At 34.2% G+C, this 21,656-nt stretch overlaps 1 protein-coding gene across 5 annotated transcripts in view; it reads right to left on the minus strand.

The window, feature by feature from the left end:
• The window catches only part of PPP2R5E (protein phosphatase 2 regulatory subunit B'epsilon), a 170,646-nt gene that overhangs the window by 130,613 nt on the left and 18,377 nt on the right, over positions 1-21,656 (minus strand). The window contains exon 1 of one of the 5 annotated variants that reach the window (XM_051977799.1): positions 12,466-12,484. The exons of 3 other annotated variants lie outside the window; for them this stretch is intronic. The gene's annotated coding sequence lies outside the window, so the exon portion shown is untranslated. Of the gene's footprint in view, positions 1-869; positions 1,125-12,465; positions 12,485-21,656 lie in introns of those variants that run through there. One more of the 5 variants, XM_051977796.1, reaches the window with a different exon arrangement.

Genomic DNA, 21,656 nt, shown 5'->3' on the forward strand with positions numbered 1-21,656 from the left:
TATCCAATCAGAGGTCATCAAACCTTTGCCTAAAAAAGTGTCTAGTGATAGGGAAACTCACTATCCCTTATAACTCTATTTTTGGATAGTTCTAATTATTATGGAATTTCTTCTATTTAGAGAAAACCTTCCTCCTTCAATCTTCTAACTAGTTCTGCCTTCAGAACTCAAACTTTCTACCACATAACAAGAGACCTTTCTTCTACATAACAGTCCTTCAAATATTAGAAAATAAACAACTGTTCCCAGAGACTTATTTCCTCTTGGCTAAATATTCCCAGTTCCTTATAGGCCCAATTTCAACCCTCCTTGCCATATTGGCCACCCTTCTTTATCTATATACCAGCTTATCAATGTCCCTCGTAAATGAGACACCCAGAATTTAACTCTAGATATGGTCTAACTAGGACAGAATACAGCAAATCTACATCCTCTCTCATTCTAGATAACATATACATTTTAAGTTTTATTTATTAGGTCACCTCTGTACTTCCTTCTCCTAAATTAAGCACACACAGGTCCTCATCACCTCATATCTGTACCATTTCAATATCCTGCTAGATACTCTGCCTGCCAAGAGTCTTGCCACTCCAATCCATTTTTGAATCACATTCATATATATATATATTCCTCCTGATTTCCTTTGGAACAAAGATTTTCTTTTAAAATAAGAAAAAACAGTTCAGCAAAACCAGCCAATACTTCCATCATATCTGACCAGTTATACACTATTCCATATCCAAAGTTGCCTATTTCTGCAATGAAGGAAGGGAAGTGCATTTATTTTCTCAACTATTCTCTGAAGACAGCCTTGTAGATGTCTGTTTTTTTATTAACGTAACATATATATATTTTTATATATGCATTACCTCTTTTTGATTACCACATCCCACTGGTGATTTGTCTTGGTGAATTGTCTTGTGTTTGTTGTCTTCTAAAGCCTCGGGGTCTTTTTCACATGAACACTCTCCTCTCAGTATTTGGGTTCAAAAAGTACAGAGACTGAACATTTGTCTCTATTCAATTCAATCTAATTAAATTATGCCCATCATTCTCATTCTTAGAGATATTTCTGGATCCCAAGTATGTTTCCTTTACCCTTTAAAGGGATACTCTGTGGTTTTTCCCATGCTGTTCAGTCTCCCTACCCGTACTCTTTATACCCCGGGAGGCCAGACAGAGAATGACAGCAGTCAATACCTCCATGGAGACAGAGGTTATACAGAGTTGTGATTGGAGGAAGTGCTACCAACATAAAAGGGGTTAATCTTGGAACCAGTGTCTCTTTGTTAGATTTCCCCCAATGTCTTGCACTCTCTGGTCATCTCAATGTTTGGACAAGATTGTGGGATGTATATATTTTTCTGAGGATCTTTATGTTGACCCACAAGCAGCCTATATTTTTGGTTGCAATTTCAGGAAGAAAACCAATGTTCTAAACCAACAATGTCATTTTACAAATGATAAAATTGAGGCTTAGAGAAATTTATAATTGGATAATTTATCAAGGTCACACAACAGTTAGTAGCAGAATAGGGACTGGAATCTAGATCTCCTTGCCCCATTTTTTCTACAATATTATGCTAAAGGTTGGGTAGGCTTTCAAGAGAAAGATGAGGCACCTCTCAACAAAAGGAAACTGTGAACTAGAGAGAAAAAACATGTATGAAATGAAGATAACAGATGAAAATGACTAAAGCATAAAGTTTGGAGAGATTATAAAAAAAGATGAAGAAGAATAGACCCAAATAATGAAGATTTTAAAAGTCAAATAAAGGAGCTTAGACTTGATATAATATATTTTCAATAGGGAAGCAAAGAAGATTTGGAGCATGGGACTGACATAATAAAAGCTAATCTTAGAATAAGGAAGAACTAGATTAAATTCTGTCTTTGACACGTAACTAGTTATATGATAATGAGAAAGTCATTAAACTTCTCGATACCCCAAGAGACTTCACTACTAGAAAAATAGGAATGCTACCAAAGAATTATCATGTATGCTAGTGATATTTTTTTTTCTTTATTTCTGCTTAGACAGTGTGGTACAGTGGAAAGAGCTCAGAAGAGACAAGGGTTCAAACTCTGCCTCTAACACTACAGACTAGCACTGTGGTTTTTAAGAAAAAAATTATTGTAGTTATAGTCAAGAAGACTAAGAGTCAAATCATGCCTCTGACTAGTTGCATGACTACAGTAAGAAGAAAATAATGCCTGTAGGACCTACCTCATTGGGTTGTTGTGAAGCTCAAATGAAAATGTCTAAAAAGCACGATAAAAATGTTCATTACTAATACTATCATTATTGTCAATGTAACTCCATGCAAAAGCACAAAGGACTCCTATGCTCCATTGTGACACGGAGACAAACCTGGATTCTTGAAGGGTATGGGGAGGACTCTGGAAGGTCCTCCAATGTTGGAAAAGCTTTGAGTTAAGTCCTAGCAATAGTCTATGTTGGCTTTCCAAGGATTAACCTAATTAAAGCCAGAGAGGCTCATCCTCATAGTTAAGATACTTTGGCAACCTCTTGGTCATGGTAATCCATGAAACCAAAACAATATACATAAAATAGCCCACTCACAGTCCTAGAGAGCATCCATCCATCCACAACAATAACTGCAATACTGTGTGTTAAGAATGACTGTTCCGGAGAACTGTTTGGTTCTGCAAATATGTATTGTATCTAGGATATACTGCAACATATCTAACATATATAGGACTGCTTGCCATCTTGGGGAGGGGGTGGAGGGAAGGAGGGGAAAAATCGAAACATAAGCGAGTGCAAGGGATAATGTTGTAAAAAATTATCCTGGCATGGATTCTTGTCAATATAAAGTTATTATTAAATAAAATAAATTTTTTTTAAAAATTATATTTAAAAAAAAAAAAAGAATAACTGTTCCACTGTATACAGCAACAACAAGATTACATGATGATCAACTGTGATGGACTTGGCTCTTTTAACAATGAAGTGATTTAAGGCAATTCCAATAGACTTGTGATGGAAAGAGCCATCTGCATCCAAATAAAGAACTATGGAGACTGAATGTGGATCAGAACATAGTTTTCACCTTTTGATTGTTGTTGTTGTTTGTTTGCTTGGTTTTTTTCCTCATGATTTTTTTCTTCTTTCACCTTTTGATCTGATGTTTCTTGCGCAGCATAACAAATATAGAAATATGTTTAGAAGAATTGCACATGATTAACTATGGGAAGGAGTGAAGGGAAAGGAGGGAGAAAAATTTGGAACACAAGGTTTTGCAAAGGTGAATGTTGAAAACTATCTTTGCATGTATTTGGAAAAAAGCTATTAAAATTTTTTTAAAAAGAATGACTGTTCCAACTTAGTTGATATAACCTTATCAAGTACACAAACTGGCATAAAGAGAAACTGAATTGTGTTAATCATAAAAATAATTTCATAATAGCAATCTAATTATCAAATTACTAATAATGTAATAATTATAAAATTATAATCTGATCCTAAAAGAAAAAATAATTTTGATAATCACATAAAATTTTATATAAAAGAAATAAATATAGGAGAAAAAGAAAATAGTAAGATTGGGAGAAAATTTTTACAATATCTGACCCCCCAAAAAAAATCTTAACTGTCAAAAATGCTGAAAAGTTGGGTTTCCACAGAGTTACAAGCCTTAAGGTAGTGTGGGATAGTGGGTACCACTGACCAAGAGGTTTTCAGAATACAAGTGATTAAGATTAGGATTCACAGAACAATTAAGTGATTAATAGAAGTCTTGATCAAATAAGAAATTGGGGGGGGCTAAGAAGCCACAGATGGATTCAGCCAATCAAAGATTCTTGTGGTTTTGAGAAAACTACACTTAAGATAATAGCCCATCCAGCCCAAATTAGTTGGGGTCAATGACCTGACTTAACCAAATTACTACTGAGCCTGCTTAATAGGCTAATTGAATATTAAACACTACATCCCAGAGGAGTTTTCTGCCATTTTTGATCATGGGATGTATGGGGGGAGGGAGCGCATATTTTATACATATTAAGGGGAAACACGTAGTAGGCCTGTCAGAAAGAGTATAACCCAGATAAAATGGATCAATCAGTTCTCTGAAGGAAGGAGCTGTGTTACATGAGCAAGTATAAAGGTTCCCCTATTTCTGTACTTAATGCTCCCTCTTCCTGAGAGGAGTGGGCCCACGTCTAGCCAGAACCGTTAAGACAGTTCCTTAAGATTCTTCTTTAATAAATTTTCCTTGACATCTGATTTTCAGTGTCAAGAGTGCTATTTTTAACATTACTATAAGCAAAACCAGAAGAACAAAAAAGTACCAATTAAATTGAAATTATTAAATAAAAAGGCTGATAGTTGAATCCAAAGGCAACAAAAACATTAATTTATAGAGAACTTGATCATGTCCTATCATGATGCTAAAGATAAGCATTTGTTTAAAAAAAAAAAAACTCGCAATAAAAAGAATTAAAATTTAAGCAAAAGACGAAGATATAAGCCAAATTCTACAAAAATTATACTAAGACCTCCAAATTAAAGCAACATTTTAAATATTCAGTGCCTTTTATTCAAAGATAAGCATCACAGGATATGGCAAAATAAATAACAATATGATAATATGTTTAAAAAATAAGAAATAAGACTGAAAACTTGTAGAGTACAACAAAGTCTCATATCCACATGCAATGATACTTTCTTCAGGAAAGGAGATTAAAAGCTGCTGGACATGAAGAATGGATATAGACCACCAAAAAATGAAACTGATATTTTAAACATATAGAAAGTAATAAGTGACCAATGTGAGAGTCATTTCTGACTTAGCTACTTGTGTACAAATATCATCAACATCTTACAATAAAGATCAAAACTATGACCTAATTAGAAGGGGAAAAAATTAAATGATAGGACGTGCAATAGAAAAACCATCAATGATGTTACAAAACCCAGAAGAGGAAAAGAGTATAGATATGTCAAGAAGGAAATCAAGAAAAGACCATTAGATTTGGCACTAGTAACTTTGGAGAGAGCAATTTCAGTTTCATGATTGATGGTGGAAATGTGAAGGGCTAAAGCAAGAAAGAATATTTGTTGGGGAGTTGGGGAGAGAAGGTAAATAGGCCATTTTTTTCCAGGCATTTGATTGAAAAAAAGAAGATAGGATGATAACTTGACGTGATATTAGAGATTTTTTTTTAATTATTGGGGCAATTTAGCCATGTTTGAAGGCATCAAACCATTTTGTGAGAAAGGTAGTAAAATTATGATTATCTCCATTTTACACATAAGGAAGATTTTGCAGAAGATTTGTTCACAGGTATCCTGCTAGTGAGTAGCAGAGCCAAGACATGAATCCAGATTTTGTTATTTTAATTACTGTATTTCTTCCTTAAGAAAAAAACATATTTATTTTGGGTTTTTGTAAATATTATTTACTGTGTTTTTTCTACCACATCATGCTGACTCTTCAGCATCAGGGGGATTAATATGATAAAACTTTTAAGAAAGATGACAGGAGGACTGAGTGAGAAGAATGAAGAAAATGTGACTTATCTCTGTTCTTCTGTTCTAAAGTAAAAAGTCTAAACTAAAAATGTAAAAGTGTATAGTGTATAAGGGTGGGGAGAAAGAGGATATTGACACTGATCAGAAACTGTTAGAGGTTTTTAAAGGGGAAACAACAATACCTGAAATCGTGCTTGAGGAACACTTTCTTGTGATATGACAAATGAAAAAAAAACTTCAGAAAGAAAAGTCATTAGGAACTATTGTACTCATCCAGGTATACAGTAATTAAGGTTGGGACTTTTTACAGTAATGTAAGTGCAAGACAGGTAGTATGGCAGGAATATACGGGATGAAGGACATTCAATAAAGAAAAGATCATGTGCTTTTTACCTAGAGCCTCTTATTACTGTCCTAATTATAAAACAAATAGCATTTTACAAGTAGTCATAGAGACATATTGTCTTATCTGACCCTCATAACAACCCTTTGAAGTAGGTACTCAAAGTCCTTATTATCCTCTTTTTTTCAGAGAAGGAAATTTGCAATTTTAAAAAGTTCAATGACTTATTCAGGGTCACAGATACTACACATTGCTGGAGGTGTGAATACAGGCTCACAAGATCATAGGTGAAAAGAATCTCTTGAACTCATCTGGTTCCACTTAAGGATATAAAACTGAAGCCCAGAAAAATTGAGACTTTCCATAAATTAGCAGAATTAGTATTTGAACTCAGGCTTTCTGATTCCAAATCCAGTGCTCTTTGCCCCAAGTGAACATCATCCAACTTCTGTACAATATTATACTTCTCGGTCTTCACTTTTATATTAAATTTTTGTGTATGGGTTTCTTTTTTTTTTTTTTTTTTTTGGAGGGGGGTGGGGTTGGGAAATCCTTGTGTAAGGTCTTTGAAGGTCTCTTACTTTTACTCAATATTCATAATTAATTTTCTCTGGTTTTACTCCCAACTTCCAGGAGGGGCAGGAACAAGAATGGTGACTCACTGGACAATTGGATAAATCATATATGCATGTTTTGCCCCTAACAATGCTAATTTTACATATTATTTAGTTTTTATTCCATTTCTTGAATAAGTTATGGTGTTAACCAACCTAATAATAATGTTCCACTAAAATCCTACTGTCATACCTTATTATGGCATGAGTTCTAGGGAAGCCATAGCTCTGGTTTGGTCTACAAAGGTGAAAAGGCTTTTAGAATAGGATAAACAAGCTGTTGGCAGTGGGGGACTGGGGATGACTGTGTGTTTTTTTATTCAAGGACCAACCTAGCTGAAGGATTTAATCCCCATAGGGTTATCTACCAGTCTCTAAGGAAGTAAGAATTGGGGGAAGGGAAAAAGATGAGAATTCAAAAGAATTTCAATTAAGTTCAGTTAAGAAATTCAGTTGTTGATTACTTAATGTCCAAAATAAATTTGGAAAAATGTTTTATAAACCTTGAAGCCCAATATTCCTCATCTTTTCTACCTAACCAGAATATGTACATGATCAAACTTTGTGTCCATTCAGAAATGTGTATTCATGTATATGTATGTCATATCTATACATATACTCTTGTATGACCATAGCAGCTTGAAACTTTTGTGTCCTAGTTTATTCATCTATAACTACTTCTTTCCCTTCCTTCCCTCCCTCTATCCACAAAGGATATCATATCTTACCTACAAATGTTCTTAAAAACTTTTTTTTTTTAAATCACTGATCCTTCCTAAGATAACTTGCAATTTACTGGCTAGATTATGCCTCAAATCAAAATCACACTAGTTCTCCCTGACTGCCCAACAACAGGTCTTAGGCCAAGCCCCAGCTGGTCATTGGTTAGGTTCAGATTGACTCAGAGTAAATGTAAAAAATAGCAATCATTTTTATTTAGAACAGAAACCCTGAAAGTCATCCCCTCCCAGAGTTAACTTTATTTATTTAGGTTTTTTTTTTTTTTTTTCTCTTGGACTAGATGATAGAGGCCGTTCTTTGCCTCAATTGCTATCTAGCCTATGGGCCATCATTGAATGAGTGTGGCCTTACTCAAACAGACCTGTTAACATCCTAACTTAAAAAGCCCAAAGTCTCCCATTGCATGCAGGACCATCTCCAGTTGTCCAGCTGCCTATATCTGGCCACTGGACCCAAATGACTCTAGAAGAGAAAGAGAGGCAGGTGAACTTTGACCAGCCCTCCCTCACTTGAATCATTTGCATAGCATCACCTCCCTGATGGTATGATGGATACAACTCCTCTGTAATATGGAGAGATGATATCAGTATTACTATGCTTAGCAAAGAATATTGGACTTAAAATCAGAAAGACCTGTATTCCTATCCCTATTGCATGTATCAATGTCTCTGAGACCTAGGCAATAAAACTTACTATTTTTTCAATCCCTCTTAATTCCAGTGCCTTCCGTCTAGTAACTGTTTCTTTATATATATGGTCTATAGCTTGCTCTGTAAATATCTGTATGTTGTACATCAGATTGTGATTTCTTTTGAGGTCAGAGATGGTGTTTTGCTTCTTTTTGTATTCCCAGCAATATGCCTAGCACATAGTTTGACACATTAATTGACAGACTGCAACAGCAAGCCAGTATGGAAAAAGTTTGCAGAAGAACAAATAACAGATCCTTTATGTGATCCTTAAACAGCAATTATGAGGTTCATAAATCTGATGTACATAAAGACTGAAAATATTTAATAAATCATAGTCATATCATAAAATCAAACCATAAATGTCAACTATCATTTCTACTTAGATGTAGTATATAACTAACCTGAGATGAAAGTCTTTTCAATTTGGTTAAGACTTCCCGGATCTTAAGCTTCTGGCATAGAATAAGAAGAACAGACCACCAAAAGCTACAAAAATTCTATGTAAACTCACAAAGTTTAAGTTTATATAGAAATAGTTTTTATTAAAACATAATGAAATTTTAAATGTCCAAAGTTTTAACAACTGCTTTCATCCCTATTCTCTCCCTCTACTCCAGCCAAACAAAACAAAAACAAAAACAAAAAATGTCTATGCCATATTCTATTTATCAAAAAAGATTAGCTAATTGTTATCCTGATTCTTTCTGGCAGGTGGAAACAGAATTCATACATAGGTGGCAGAAAATTGTGAAATAGGAAGAATACCATTCTTTCTTTCTCAAACCAGATTCCCAACTCCTTAACCAAACAATGAATAAATGGGAAAAAAATAAAAATAAAGCTAACAATGTTTCTCTAACATAAACATTAGCTCTGAGATTAGTTTGTCTTTATACTGCAATTCTTAAGACATCTTTTGATGACCATGCAGCCTTGACCTCAATAAAATTCAACTCCTCCCAAAGGTGAAATATTATAGAAGCAATAACATTTAGGTATAACAAAACTATTTCTGGGGCTCCTTGAGGGAAAAAAATCCCTGTACCTAGTTCAGCTAAACACTGTTACTAAATAGACATAGGAATGAATCACACTAAACAAGAATTTTTTAAGTGTGGTTCTGAAAGAATTTATGCCAAAAAAATTTTGACTGTCCAATTTCCTGTGCACTATTTGAAGGTGAATGAAGTACTAACCACTTTCTATTCACAATGAAAAAAGAAACACCCCCTTTAAAGTATTCCAGAAACAGAGTGATTGCCTACCTTCTGCCTGCCTTAAAAGAAGGTTAAAACCCCAAGCACAATCAAAACGGCTTGAAAGTTTTAATCCAAGCATACCAAAATAAATTTATTGTCTTGAGGATCTATTCTGCTTAAGGAATGATATGAACATCCCTCAAAATACACTTTCGGAAATACACTTAGAAAAATAGCCATTAAATCAATTTCCTCATCTCCCCTCACCTTGGAAATCAGTTGTTCTAAAACCCATCACTTCCATTTTTTAAAAGCTTCTGTAAGGGCAGCCATTTGATGTAGTGGATAGAGCACCAGTCCTGAAGCTGGGAGGACATTCGTACAAATCTGGCCTCAAATACTAACACTTCCTGACTGTGTAACCCTAAGCATGCCCCAATTGCCTCAGAAAGGAAAAAAAAAAAAAAAAAAAAAAAAAGCCTCTGTCAATTCATGCACAGGAAATAAGTCCTATGTAAAAGAAATAGGAGAACCCAAGAATGAGAAGTCATAGTCTCTGTTCTAAAAAGACCATAAGAGAAAAGGATAAAAACCCAAATAATTATAATAAATGCTAGGAAATGAATAAGTAAACAGAATATCCAAATAAATAATTCTAAGATATTCATAAAGCAACCAGATGACTGTAGAGTGCTGGGCCTAGAAAAAGTAGGATCAGAGTTCAAATCCACTTAGTATCTCTGTGACCTTAGATAAGTCACTAATCCCCTGGAGAAGGAAATGGCAAACCACTTCAATATCTTTACAAAGAAACCTTATTAACAATATAGTTCACAAGGTCATCAAGAATAGAACACAGCTGAACAAAAGATTCCAAAAGAGTAAGAGCTAGGGAAAGAAAGGTTGGAAAGTTAGGGAAAGCATCTGAAAGTAAAAAGCTTTGGTAAACTCAGAGTAAACTCAAAGAAAATTTCTATACAGAGGGAAGGGTTTTCATGCCAACATCAGTGATATGGAGAAGAAAGAAAATGTATAAAATGCTTACTATGTATTGCTGAAGTACAAGGCAGACAAATGGCTGAGTGGATAGGCATTTAAGGGTCGCTAAAAGCAAATGCAAACAAAAGAATGTCCCTTCCAACCTTAAGATTATATAATTATTCAAGCCCACCTACTCATTTTTAAGTTCAATAAACTATAATGTCAGCCAAATCTGACTTTTTGCAATTGTCCCTTGTTCTGTCTTCTGATGTAAAGAAATAAAACTCTTGATGGTCTTCCAAATAATCAGAAGTACAAGACAACATAAAACATAAGTTTAGAATTAGAAGAGTGTCTGGCTCAATTTCTTCATTTTCCAGTTAATTGGGTGAAGATAAGTAACTTGCTAATGAAAACCAAGAGTAGGATCATATAAACTTATATGAAGCTTAATTTTACAATGTGCTTTCCTCAAATACTAAAAAAAAAAAAAAAAAAAAAAAATTAAATGTGGTATGATATAGACATAATCTTTGTTATACAGCATGAAAGATTAAGGATTAGAAAGGTGAAGTGATCTGTCCATTATCTCAAAGACAGTATCAGTCAAAATCTCTTGGGACTCAGTCCAGCGTAACAAATAACACAAACCTGTAATGCTTGTCTTTTTTTTTTTTAATTTAAATATAGGCCACACATTTCTTCTAATATCTGCAGTTGCTAGTTTCCTTCCATATAAACTGTAGTTCATTACTTTAGGGCTTATTTTTCTTTTTCCTTTTATATTGATTTTTTTTCTGTCCCATTAGAAAGTAAACTCTTTGTGAGTAAAAATCATTTCATTCATTGTATTTTTATCCCCCCTGCTTAGCACTTTCAGAAGAGATTTAATAAATACTTGTTGGGGGGCAGCTAGGTGGCACAGTGGATAGAGCACCAGCCCTTAAGTCAGAAGTCTCACTCACTTAACATCTCCTAGCTGTGTCACCCTGGGCAAGTCACTTTACCCCAATTGCCTCAGAAAATAAATAAACACATACATACATGAATACATAATACATACATACTTTTTTGGTTGATCAAAAAGAGGTCAAGTTTAGTTTAGTGGCCCTCTAATTGTGTTATGGTAAAAAACAAACAAATATGGTTTTAGAACCATGGGCCAAAGTAAAAATGCCAACTCTATGACTTATTACCTTTATTTACATGCTACTCCTTTCTTTACCTCATTTTTAAAAATAAGAGGGCTGGACTAGGTGATTTCTCAAGTACTTTTCAACTCCAAAATAATATGATCATAAATACTTAAAGGTTTGGGGTTTTTTTTAATATTTCTTGGGGAAATATTTTTTGCCTTTACTTCCTTACTTCTCAGCCTTTCCTTACCGTCCTTGGCAATCTGGCTTTAATCCCCACAACTCAAATCATTGATAATTTTGAAGAGATAGTCTAAAGAAACTGCCAATTCCAATGATCTTTTTTCAGGTCATATTCCTAGACTACAATATTTGACAACTCTGAATACATGTTCATTTTGGATATTCATCTCTTCCCTTGGCTTCTAAGATACCCCATTCTCCTTTTTCCTTAGTGATTGTCTCAGGTCAGCAGATAGTAATCCTTCCTCTTTTATAAGCAAGTTGGAGGAGGGGTGACAGTAGCTAATACTGATAAAGGAGATGGTATCATAGGAAAGGCAGGTTCCAGTTACAGCCAGGAAGTGAGAAAAGTTGGTGATAACAGAGGCAAGCATCTTCAGGACAGAAATTCTATACTGAAGTTAAGCATAAGATGACAGGTGAGTAAATTAATTTTATTCTCTAGTCTGCATTAACACTGAAAGCCAAATTAATGATTATTTTATTTTTGTGGCTATCACTTAATCAAACAGATATTAACCCCAAAATAGCACTCTAATTCTCTAAACTGGGACTATTAACTGTCACATGACACTGAGGTATCAACCACATCTGCAAACACTATTGAACAATAGACAGAAAATGTGCCCAATCCAGTGCCTGATCACATGGGGGAGCCATAGTCAGCAACTTGAACCTTGGCAAAAACTACGTGTACTTTTTTACTCATTGCCAAATAGTATGTATCTTAGCTTAATTCAATATACAGCTCTAAAGAACCAAAATTCTGACCTTTCAAATTTACCCTTTAATACAATATTAGAAAATGTTAAATATTGGGGGGAGTCGATGTGTTACATACATACATACACACAAATACACAGGAATCAAAAAAGTCTTAGTGCTGTTTTAAGCTATTAAAGTTCATTAAGCTTTTTAAGCTACTAAAGCTTAAAACAGTAGTAAGACTTTTGAGAGCCCCTATATATTTGAAAAGGAATGAGAATAAGAAAGTCATGATATAAAAAAGACATTCATACCTCTTGTTTAAAGAATTCCTTCTGTCCAGGTCTGGTAAGGAAGTTGACATATAAGTTTTTGTTGTTCAGTCATTCAGTCGCATCTGATTCTTTGTGACCTCATGTAGCAGCCAGGCCCTTCTATCCTCCACTATCTCTCGAAGTCTGTCCAAGGTCATGTTCATACTGGACACCTTTCAACCTGAGGGGCTCATCTTCCGATGTCATCACTTTTTAATCACTTTAGAACTGATCATGGGGTTTTCCTGGCAAAGATACTGAAGTGGCTTATCATTTTCTTCTCCAGTGGATCATCTTTGTCAGAATTCTTTACTATGATCTGTCTGTCTTGAAGTAACCCAGCACAGTGTAGTAAATTGGTTCATTGAGCTATGCAAGTCCCTCTACCACAACAAGGCAGGAAGGATTATATAAATACCAATGTAATTTAACATGTATTGGACAACCTGCCATCTGGGGAAGGGGAGGGGGAAGGAAGGGATAATTTGGAACAGAAGGCTTTGCAAGGGTCAGTGTTGAAAAATTACCCATGTATATGTTACATAAAAAGCTTTAAGAAAAAAATAAATAAAAATTTAAATAAATAAATACCAATGTATTTATTTTGAGAGTTAGTTGTTTGTTGGGGATGAGAGAGGGAGAATTCCAGAAATTAACCATTATTAAATAACAGTACTTTGTTACTGACCTGGTAACACCTAAACTAGCCACATATGCAACCAGCCAAAGAGAGAATGGGGACAAAGGAATTCTGAATTCTAATCCCAGCACAATCATAATTCATAGGTACACTAACAGCTTCTTGTGCCTCAGTTTTTCTATCACTACCAATTTTAAACACAACTAATAACAAAATCTTTAATGGTTTATATAGCATTTTCACAGACATCTTACTAAATATTTTTGGGCTACTAAATTCAAAAGAATCCATTTTATTTAAATGGTTTGTAGAAGGAAATCACTATGGTAATAATTTTCTTGTCCATAGAAACAGAAGACATAGGAATGATGACATTTTTACCAATGTAACAAATATGTAGTCAACTCAAACACAATGGACAATGTTGGAACAAATAATTAGGCTTGAAATACACACACACACACACACACACACACACACACACACACACACACATATTTTTTCTTCATTTCTATTATATGGTAACCTCCAAAAGAGGAAAGCAAAACAAAGAGTATTACTTACCCAATATTACTCTATTTAGGCAGTTTTGTGCTTTGAAAGGTGAGGGAGAAGGGAGACAATTATTTGGAAACTGTGAATGATGTATGAAAAAAAAAGTATCAAGAAAAAAGAAATTAAATGAATGGTGAATTCTTTGTGAAGAAAGAATTTAAAATATTTTAGATAGCTAGTCCTGAAAACTATACTTTGACATGTTTGTTCAACAAATCTATATTTTATTTTCTGAATGTAATTTTGTATTTCTAAGATAAGAATATAAGAGAAATTTCTACTACCACAAGATATTCAAACTCCAACCTGCCTCTAAAAATAACATTTTTCAACAAACTCATTTTTGTTGTTTTTAGAACATTCAACCCATCTACTTAATCATAGGTCTCAAGTTCATAGGTACTTCACATATCCAGCTAAATCTTTCATTTCTGTCCAGGTAGCATGTCAACTTCCTAACTACATTTAGTATCCACCCACCACAAACTGTAAAAAGCAGACTCTACTGATGCTTCACAGTGATGACGATGACGATTCAGTGTCATTACCCCTTCCTGCTGACTAATTCACCACACATAGCTGTAGAACACACAGGTACCACACAATACACATTTAAAAAAAAAAAATCCATCCTAACTTAATGTAGCTGACATTCAAGAATCCAACAACATATGGTAAATTATGTTGGACACATCCTGCAACCTGGGTCCAGTACAAATAAATATATGTTATCTAATCTTAACTAAAACCTTACAACCACCAGCAAAACTTTTAATCTTCTCTAATAGGCACTCTTTCAAATTCCCCAAAATCATTTGTTCTGAATACCACTTTAATGCTCATAAACTACCTCCACCCATTCAGCAATGAACACAACTTCATCCTTCACAGAAAAAAGTAGGTCATTCACAGTGAGCTTCCCTCCACGCTCTCCTACTCTACAACTGAAAACATCATCATCATCCTCTTATTCTTTCCTCCTTTACTCTAAATTTTCTGATAATAAAGTGACCCCATCTCACCAAGTCCAACTTCTCTATGTTTAGCCTAGTTCCTACTACCTCCCATATGCAGCACCTTTCCAATGTTCAAATCCTTTATTTATCTACAAATTCTCCTAACCAACAAACAAGCCCAGGTGTCCCAATCCATAAAAATCTTCATTGGGTCCTAACATCTCCCTAAGTTATCATCCTTTATCTTTCCTTCCTTTCACTTGCAAAGGCTTTGATTCCATTTCTCACTCACCTTAACCCCTCTAGCCAAGTGGCTTTATACCTCACTCAGAAACTGCTCAATCCAAAAGAGTCACTGTTATTTTTAGGTGCATATTCCAATTGCTAATTTTTTTTCAGGATTCATCATTTTTTCCTTTATGTAGAATTTGGTAGGCTTTGACCATCTTCTCCACCTAATATCTGGATTTTCATCATACTCCTCTCTCCCTAGTTCTCCAGTCCTATATGCCTCCATTTCCCATGCTGGATCATCTATGTCACACTCTAATTCTGAATTATACCACCAAAGGCTGTGTCCAGCACTGTTTTATCTCTCTACACTCTCACAATTCTTAATTTTATCTGCTATCATGCATTTAAATCATCTCTTTACAAATGATTCTCAAATCTATATTCAGACCGAATCCAGAAAACTCAGGACTTTTAGTTAAAAGGGAATGAATCTAGGTTTAGGGAGAGATTAAAGGTACAAAAAAAAAGATGATGAAAATTACTGGTGGAGCTAGAATCTAGAGGATATGGGTTTAAGGGTTCAAGTAGGAGTATAGCCTACTTAAAGAAAATGAACAATGGCTAAATAACTAGTACAGGACTGTAGTGGCACATTATTAGTGTGCAGGAAGAAATTATTCACGTGAGGAATAAATGTTGGAAAATGTATATGACATCATGCAAAGTAAAAAAAGAAAAAAGAGAGAGAACCAGAAAAATGAATATAAAAATGATTACAACAATGTAAAATAAAAGACCATTTAAACTAAAACATCATGAACCATAGTTCTTGACTCTATATAGCCTGGATCATTTGGGGGGGTTTTGTTTTTGTTTTTTTAAGTTTTTCACTGCTATAAGAAAGAAGATACAATTCCAAGACAGTAGTGGCATATCAGAAATTACTATATTATAAAAATGAAAACTAGACATTTCAAAAAAAAAAAAAACTAGGGAAGAAAATCCACTTTTCATTCCAATGAAGGAGATTTGAACTACAGAGGAAATGAAGTTGAGGGAGTTAATGAAAGATAGCTGTAGTCTTCAGTAAAGAAGGAAATAATGTCAAAAGGTGAAAATGAAGGTTAAGGTTGTATTTTTGAACTAACAGAAAATAATAGTTATGAACATGAGCTATGAGAAATTCTATAAACAATCTATAAAAATAATACAAAGCAACAGAAGTAATAATGAGGATTCAGCCAACGTTAAGAAGGATAATTTGGTAGTAAATTCAATTAAGAATTTCGTGACTTTCTCCAACAACACTGGCCATTCTAAAAATCATTCTGAAATTATTAGCAAAGTATCCATTTTATTCAAGTAACCAGTCCAATTCCTCAACCCATTTATTTATTTTCCTGGTACACAAGTGTTGGCATCTGATATAATTACAGATGATGTTGAAGAATAAGTACTCCATTTCTGACAATGTTATGTAAACCATCACAATTCTCAAGTTCCAAGCAAGAACTGGTACCAAATAAACTTAATCACTTCATACAACTTTATGCACATAAAATGGGCAGAGATAATTCTCAAAAAATTAAAAAACAATAACTCAATAAAATTTAAAATTGGCAATGAAGAGGTAGATTCAGTTTTTAACTTCAATTTGTCAAATCTTAGATGTTTTCAAAGATTTATTTTTGCAATCTCTTTGCAAGCAAAGAATGACCAATGTTTAATTAATTCAATTAACCTGTGGCTTCACTACTATTTTGCATTTTAAATTAATGAACTTCAATTAGTGCTGTCAATCTAGTTCCCAGCTTCCAAAATATCACCTTATTAATTATGTGATCTTAGGCAAATCAAATAAGTTCACATTTACCAAAATGAAAGAGATTCATTAGATCAAGGGTTATGAATTTGGAATCTGCCAAGAGATTGAGGGTATCCATGGACTTAGGTGGAAGCAAAAAAATCAGATCATTATTTTTACTAATCTTTCACTGAAATGTAGCATTTCCTTCATTAATGATTTTTTTTAATTTTTAATTTAAAAAATTATTCTGAAAAAGAATTCATAAGCTTCACCATCCTGTCTAAAGTTTGTGTGACACAAAAAGAGAAAAACAAATCCCAAATTAGCTAGGTCTCAGAGATCCTACCTTCCTCTAAATTTATGGTCCTAAGTATTGAGAATTGGGAAATATTCTATACTGTGGAGCAAGAACTATAATTCACATAGCTGCTATACCTAAAGATATTACTGCTGTCTATTCTGAAAGAATTCAAGGTATTTTTAAAACTTACAATACCAGGTGTAAGTTTTAAAGAGCAAAACCAAAAGATAAGAACTAGATGTTGTCAGAAAAAGATTAATAAACAGATTGTGTTTTTCCTGAATCTTCTTTGTATCATCACCGCCTAAACTTATGTGATTATACCTCAAGGTTTTCTCCTATCCTGGACCTGCTTCACTTTCCTATTACTCTCTCAGTGGTAACATCACAAATCCTCATGAGATTAAATCATCATTTCTATGCTATTGGACCGAGAATCAAGGAGTACTAAATTCAAATCTCAACTCAGAAACTTACTGGCTATTTACTCTGTTTGCCTCAGTTTCCTCAAGAATAAAATGGAGAAAGTAACAGTACTTCTATTTCACAGTATTGTGAGGATCAAATGAGATAATTATAAAAAGTTCTTGACATATCACCTGGCACATAGTGGGCACTATACAATTGCTTCCTTTCTCTATGTCAATGATTCCTACATCTACATCTCTAAGTCCTATCTATCTTAAACTTTGGCCCACATTACCAATTGCCTGACTAGTCAACATTTCAGACTGAATATAATAATATTGCAAACAAGTCCAAAATTAGACTGGTATCTTTCTCCCAAAACAGATCCCTCTTTAGAACTTTATCTCAATCAAAGATAACACCATTCTTCCAAAATCTCAAGTTTGTAAACTCAATATTTTCCTCAATTCCTCATCTCCCCTCACTTCATATATTTACTAAGTTGACAGATTTTGTTAATTGCATCTCTATACTACTCTTTTCTAAACTCACATGGCCACAATTCTAGTTTAGACTCTTAATACTATTGGATCCATAATACTACAATAGCATTCTTCTTATTAACTTCCTTGCCTCAAGATTCTCCCATACACAGTTCTTCATCCACACTGCTATCAAGGAGATTTTCCTCAAGCACATATCTATCCATGTCACTTCCTTACTCAATAACCTCTAAAGGCTTCCTCTGGTCTCAATCATATAATAGAAACTTTAAAGCCTTTCACAACCTGATTCCAATTTCCCTTGTCAGCCTCACTGCCCATTACTTCCCTTCACACTCCCCATGGTCCAACTGAGCCAGCCTTCTTACTATTCCTTATTTATGGAACTGAATTTCTTATCTGTCATCCTGGCCTAAAATGTACCCCCCTCCTCCTCATCTTTCTCTCTTAGAATTCTTATCCTTCTTCAAGGTCTAGTTTAAATGTTACCTTTTCCTTGAAGCCTTTCATGATCCCCTTAACCAATCACCTTGTTTATATTTCATCTACATTTGTGCACATATATGTATATGCATACATGTATGCATATTCACACACTATGTGAGTATATTGTATAAGCATGTTGTTCTGATTGTGAAATTGAGACAGTTAATGATTTTTACTAACTATCTTGATTTGCTTAAGCTCCCCTACTATTCCCAACATCATGCAGAGTAAACTGGCCCACAGCAGATATTTAATACCTATTGGTTGGTTTTTTTCACTGGTTCATCTTCCTCTACGCCGTTTTCTCTTCCTCAAAAAAATCAGTATTTCTCAAATCTATTCTTAAGCTTTTCTTACTTAAGCTCTCTCTAGAAGAATTCATCTACTTTATGCTTTAAGCAAAACCTCTATATAGATGACTCTCAAAATTTCATCTCTTATCCCAGTGCCATATCTCAAACATTTATATTTCTACCTGTCCTACTTACACTTCAAACTCAACATGTCTAAATTAAATATATCATCTTCCTTCCTAAAGTAATTTATAAATGGGAAACACCAACCACCTCAAGCTTACTTGGATCACATAAATCAGAAGGTCTCTGAATTACATTTAGATCATCTGATTGTCATTCTAGTCATTTGAATCATAAGATCAAGGATTTGGAGCTGAAAAGAAATCTTAAAGACTGAATCCAATTCCTTTGTTTTATAGATGAGAAAACTTGTCCAGGATCACACAGCATCCAAAGAATGACAAATGTGTAATTAGTTTAGCTAACCTAAGATCTGAGGGAGAATCTGAATACAAGTTTTCCTGATTCCAAATCCAGGACTCTGATCCACTACTCCAGGCTGCCACACCAAATACAAATCATACCCTCATACAGACTCTAAAAACCATGATGTGGAAATGCTATAACCAACATGCTGTGCGTCCATGTCAAAAAGCATCCCCTTCTTTGTGCTGCTTCTTACCTATTATCAGCCCAAACCTCCCATACTTTAGAGGGAAGAGCAAAACAATCATGAAAAGAAAAAACTTTTATTAATAATGCAACCATCTGCAAGAGAACGCTACATAAAGCAATTTCACAATCATCTTATCTGGCCTAGTTTTGCAAAACCTCCAATCTAATAACTACATCCAAATCTGTCTAGTCTTCCCATTTTAGCAATATGGGATCTTAGAGCTAGATCACTTAGCTATCTTTCCTTCCCTCCACTTTACAGATAAGGATGAAGGTAGGTGCCAGAGTAGATGGAATTCTAGTCAAGAAGATCTGAATTCAAAGTCATCCTCAGACACTTAATAACAAATCACAACTTTTTGTCTGCCTCACTTTCTTTATCTGTACAATGGGGGGTGTTGTGAGGCTAAAATGAAATGATATTTGTACAGTGTTTTGCAAATCTTAGGAGTTATTTTATGCTAGTTATTGTTATTGTTTGTTGCTCTTATCCTAATCCCAGTAGCACTAAATAAGTAAAAACAGTACCATAGGGCAATCCTTAGCAAAACTGGAAAATAGGCAAACTCTTTCTACTTTTCCCCCCATCATATTAGGATATCTATTACCTTGGAATCATCCTCTTTGGTTATTACCCTATAGTATTCCCTCAAATTCTGTCCAAATCTTCCTTTTCCTGAAACTTACATGTCCTAAATATCATTTCCCCAGGCAATTAAGCTTATAAACCAAACTAACCTATACTAGGCAGAGCTGTTTACCACATACATTTTAACTGTCAACCTTAGGATCAATGGCCATACAACTCTAATTAGTCACCCTAGAAGAGACTAACAATAGCAATTTCAGGAACATGAGGAAAAGAATTTAGATCAATAGATTTCCTTCAATATAACTTAGATCTGTGATATTTTATATCTTTCAAAAGCACTTTTCCCCATCTCATTTTCATCTTTGCAACAACAAAGTGTGGGTGGTGAAGTAGATAGAGCACCAAATTTGGAGTGAAGGTCCTAGCTTGATTATTCATATTTTCTTATTTATTTCATATGTTCTTGTTTCTTCTCCCTTCACTCTATATCTGCTCATACATGTTTCTCTAATCTTCAGACTAACTGTTTAATATGCTGTGATATTCCATTACATTCATGTACTACAATTTGTTTAGCTATACCCCAATCTATGGGATAAAGTAAATGCGTTATTTCCAGCTCTTTGCTATGATAGAAAACCTACTCATCCAAAATCAGATTATGGAAGTCTTATTTAAATAAAAGCAGAAATGAGTGCAAGAATTAATGTTAAGCCTTTTTTACATTATTAGGGGAAAAAATAAATACAACAGAATCTTGGCTATGTAGGACTCTTTTTAACAATTATTTTTAATTCAAATCTTTCTTGAATGTCATATTATGCTGTTTTAAGACAGATGGTGTTTAACATAATGAAACATAAATCAGGGTCATCATTATGAACATAAATTATCACCATGTGCTGTGGATATAATAACTTGTATATAAATAAACATATAATTGTGGGCCAATGGGTACTAATCCCTAGAGTTGCCCTAGAATTTTGTTTCTTGGGGAAAGTCTAATATCAACTATCTTCCAACCCATTCACTCTTATTTCATCAAGAATGAATGAAACACACAGTTTCATGATTCTCTCACTTTGCTACAAAATTAATCAGTGAATCAAAGGCTAAGGCAGCCAGATTCCAAACACTTCTCACATACCATTCGAAAAACATATCACCATCGCTCATGCTATTAGTATCCTCATATTTTTTGCTATTTCAAACACCATAATTTTATATCATTACAACACTAGACTGTACCTTTAGAATAATGCACATTCCTCTTGTAGATGATTTGCTGAATTTGTGTCATTAAAAAACAAAAAGCCTATTTCAAGAAACCGTGCTACTGCATTTTGAGGAGCACTTACTCCAAAACCTATAAATCACTCATCAGAGTTTAGAAGGTAACATTTTTGCCAATCTTTTCTCTAAGCCCTCAGCCCTCTAGCTGACCTAGACTTCAGCAAAGTCATTAAATGCCTATCATATACAGTCCTGCCATTCAAAACCCGAAGGTTTATGGAATAATTCTGGATCTAGAAATATCTGGGAGAAAATCTGTTTTGTGAGGAAGAAGCCACTTCTGAGTACCAAGCAACAAATAAATGAAATCAACAAATTAGCACAATCTAGTGTCTATGATGTGTCAAGCATTGTGCTACATGATAGGGATATAAAGACAAAAATTAAATGATCGTAATCCTCAAGGAACTTACATTCTGTAAAAGAAACCATACAGAAACAAATC

This window comes from Antechinus flavipes, chromosome 2 (genome assembly GCF_016432865.1).
Source record: "Antechinus flavipes isolate AdamAnt ecotype Samford, QLD, Australia chromosome 2, AdamAnt_v2, whole genome shotgun sequence".
Taxonomy (NCBI): Eukaryota; Metazoa; Chordata; class Mammalia; order Dasyuromorphia; family Dasyuridae; genus Antechinus; species Antechinus flavipes.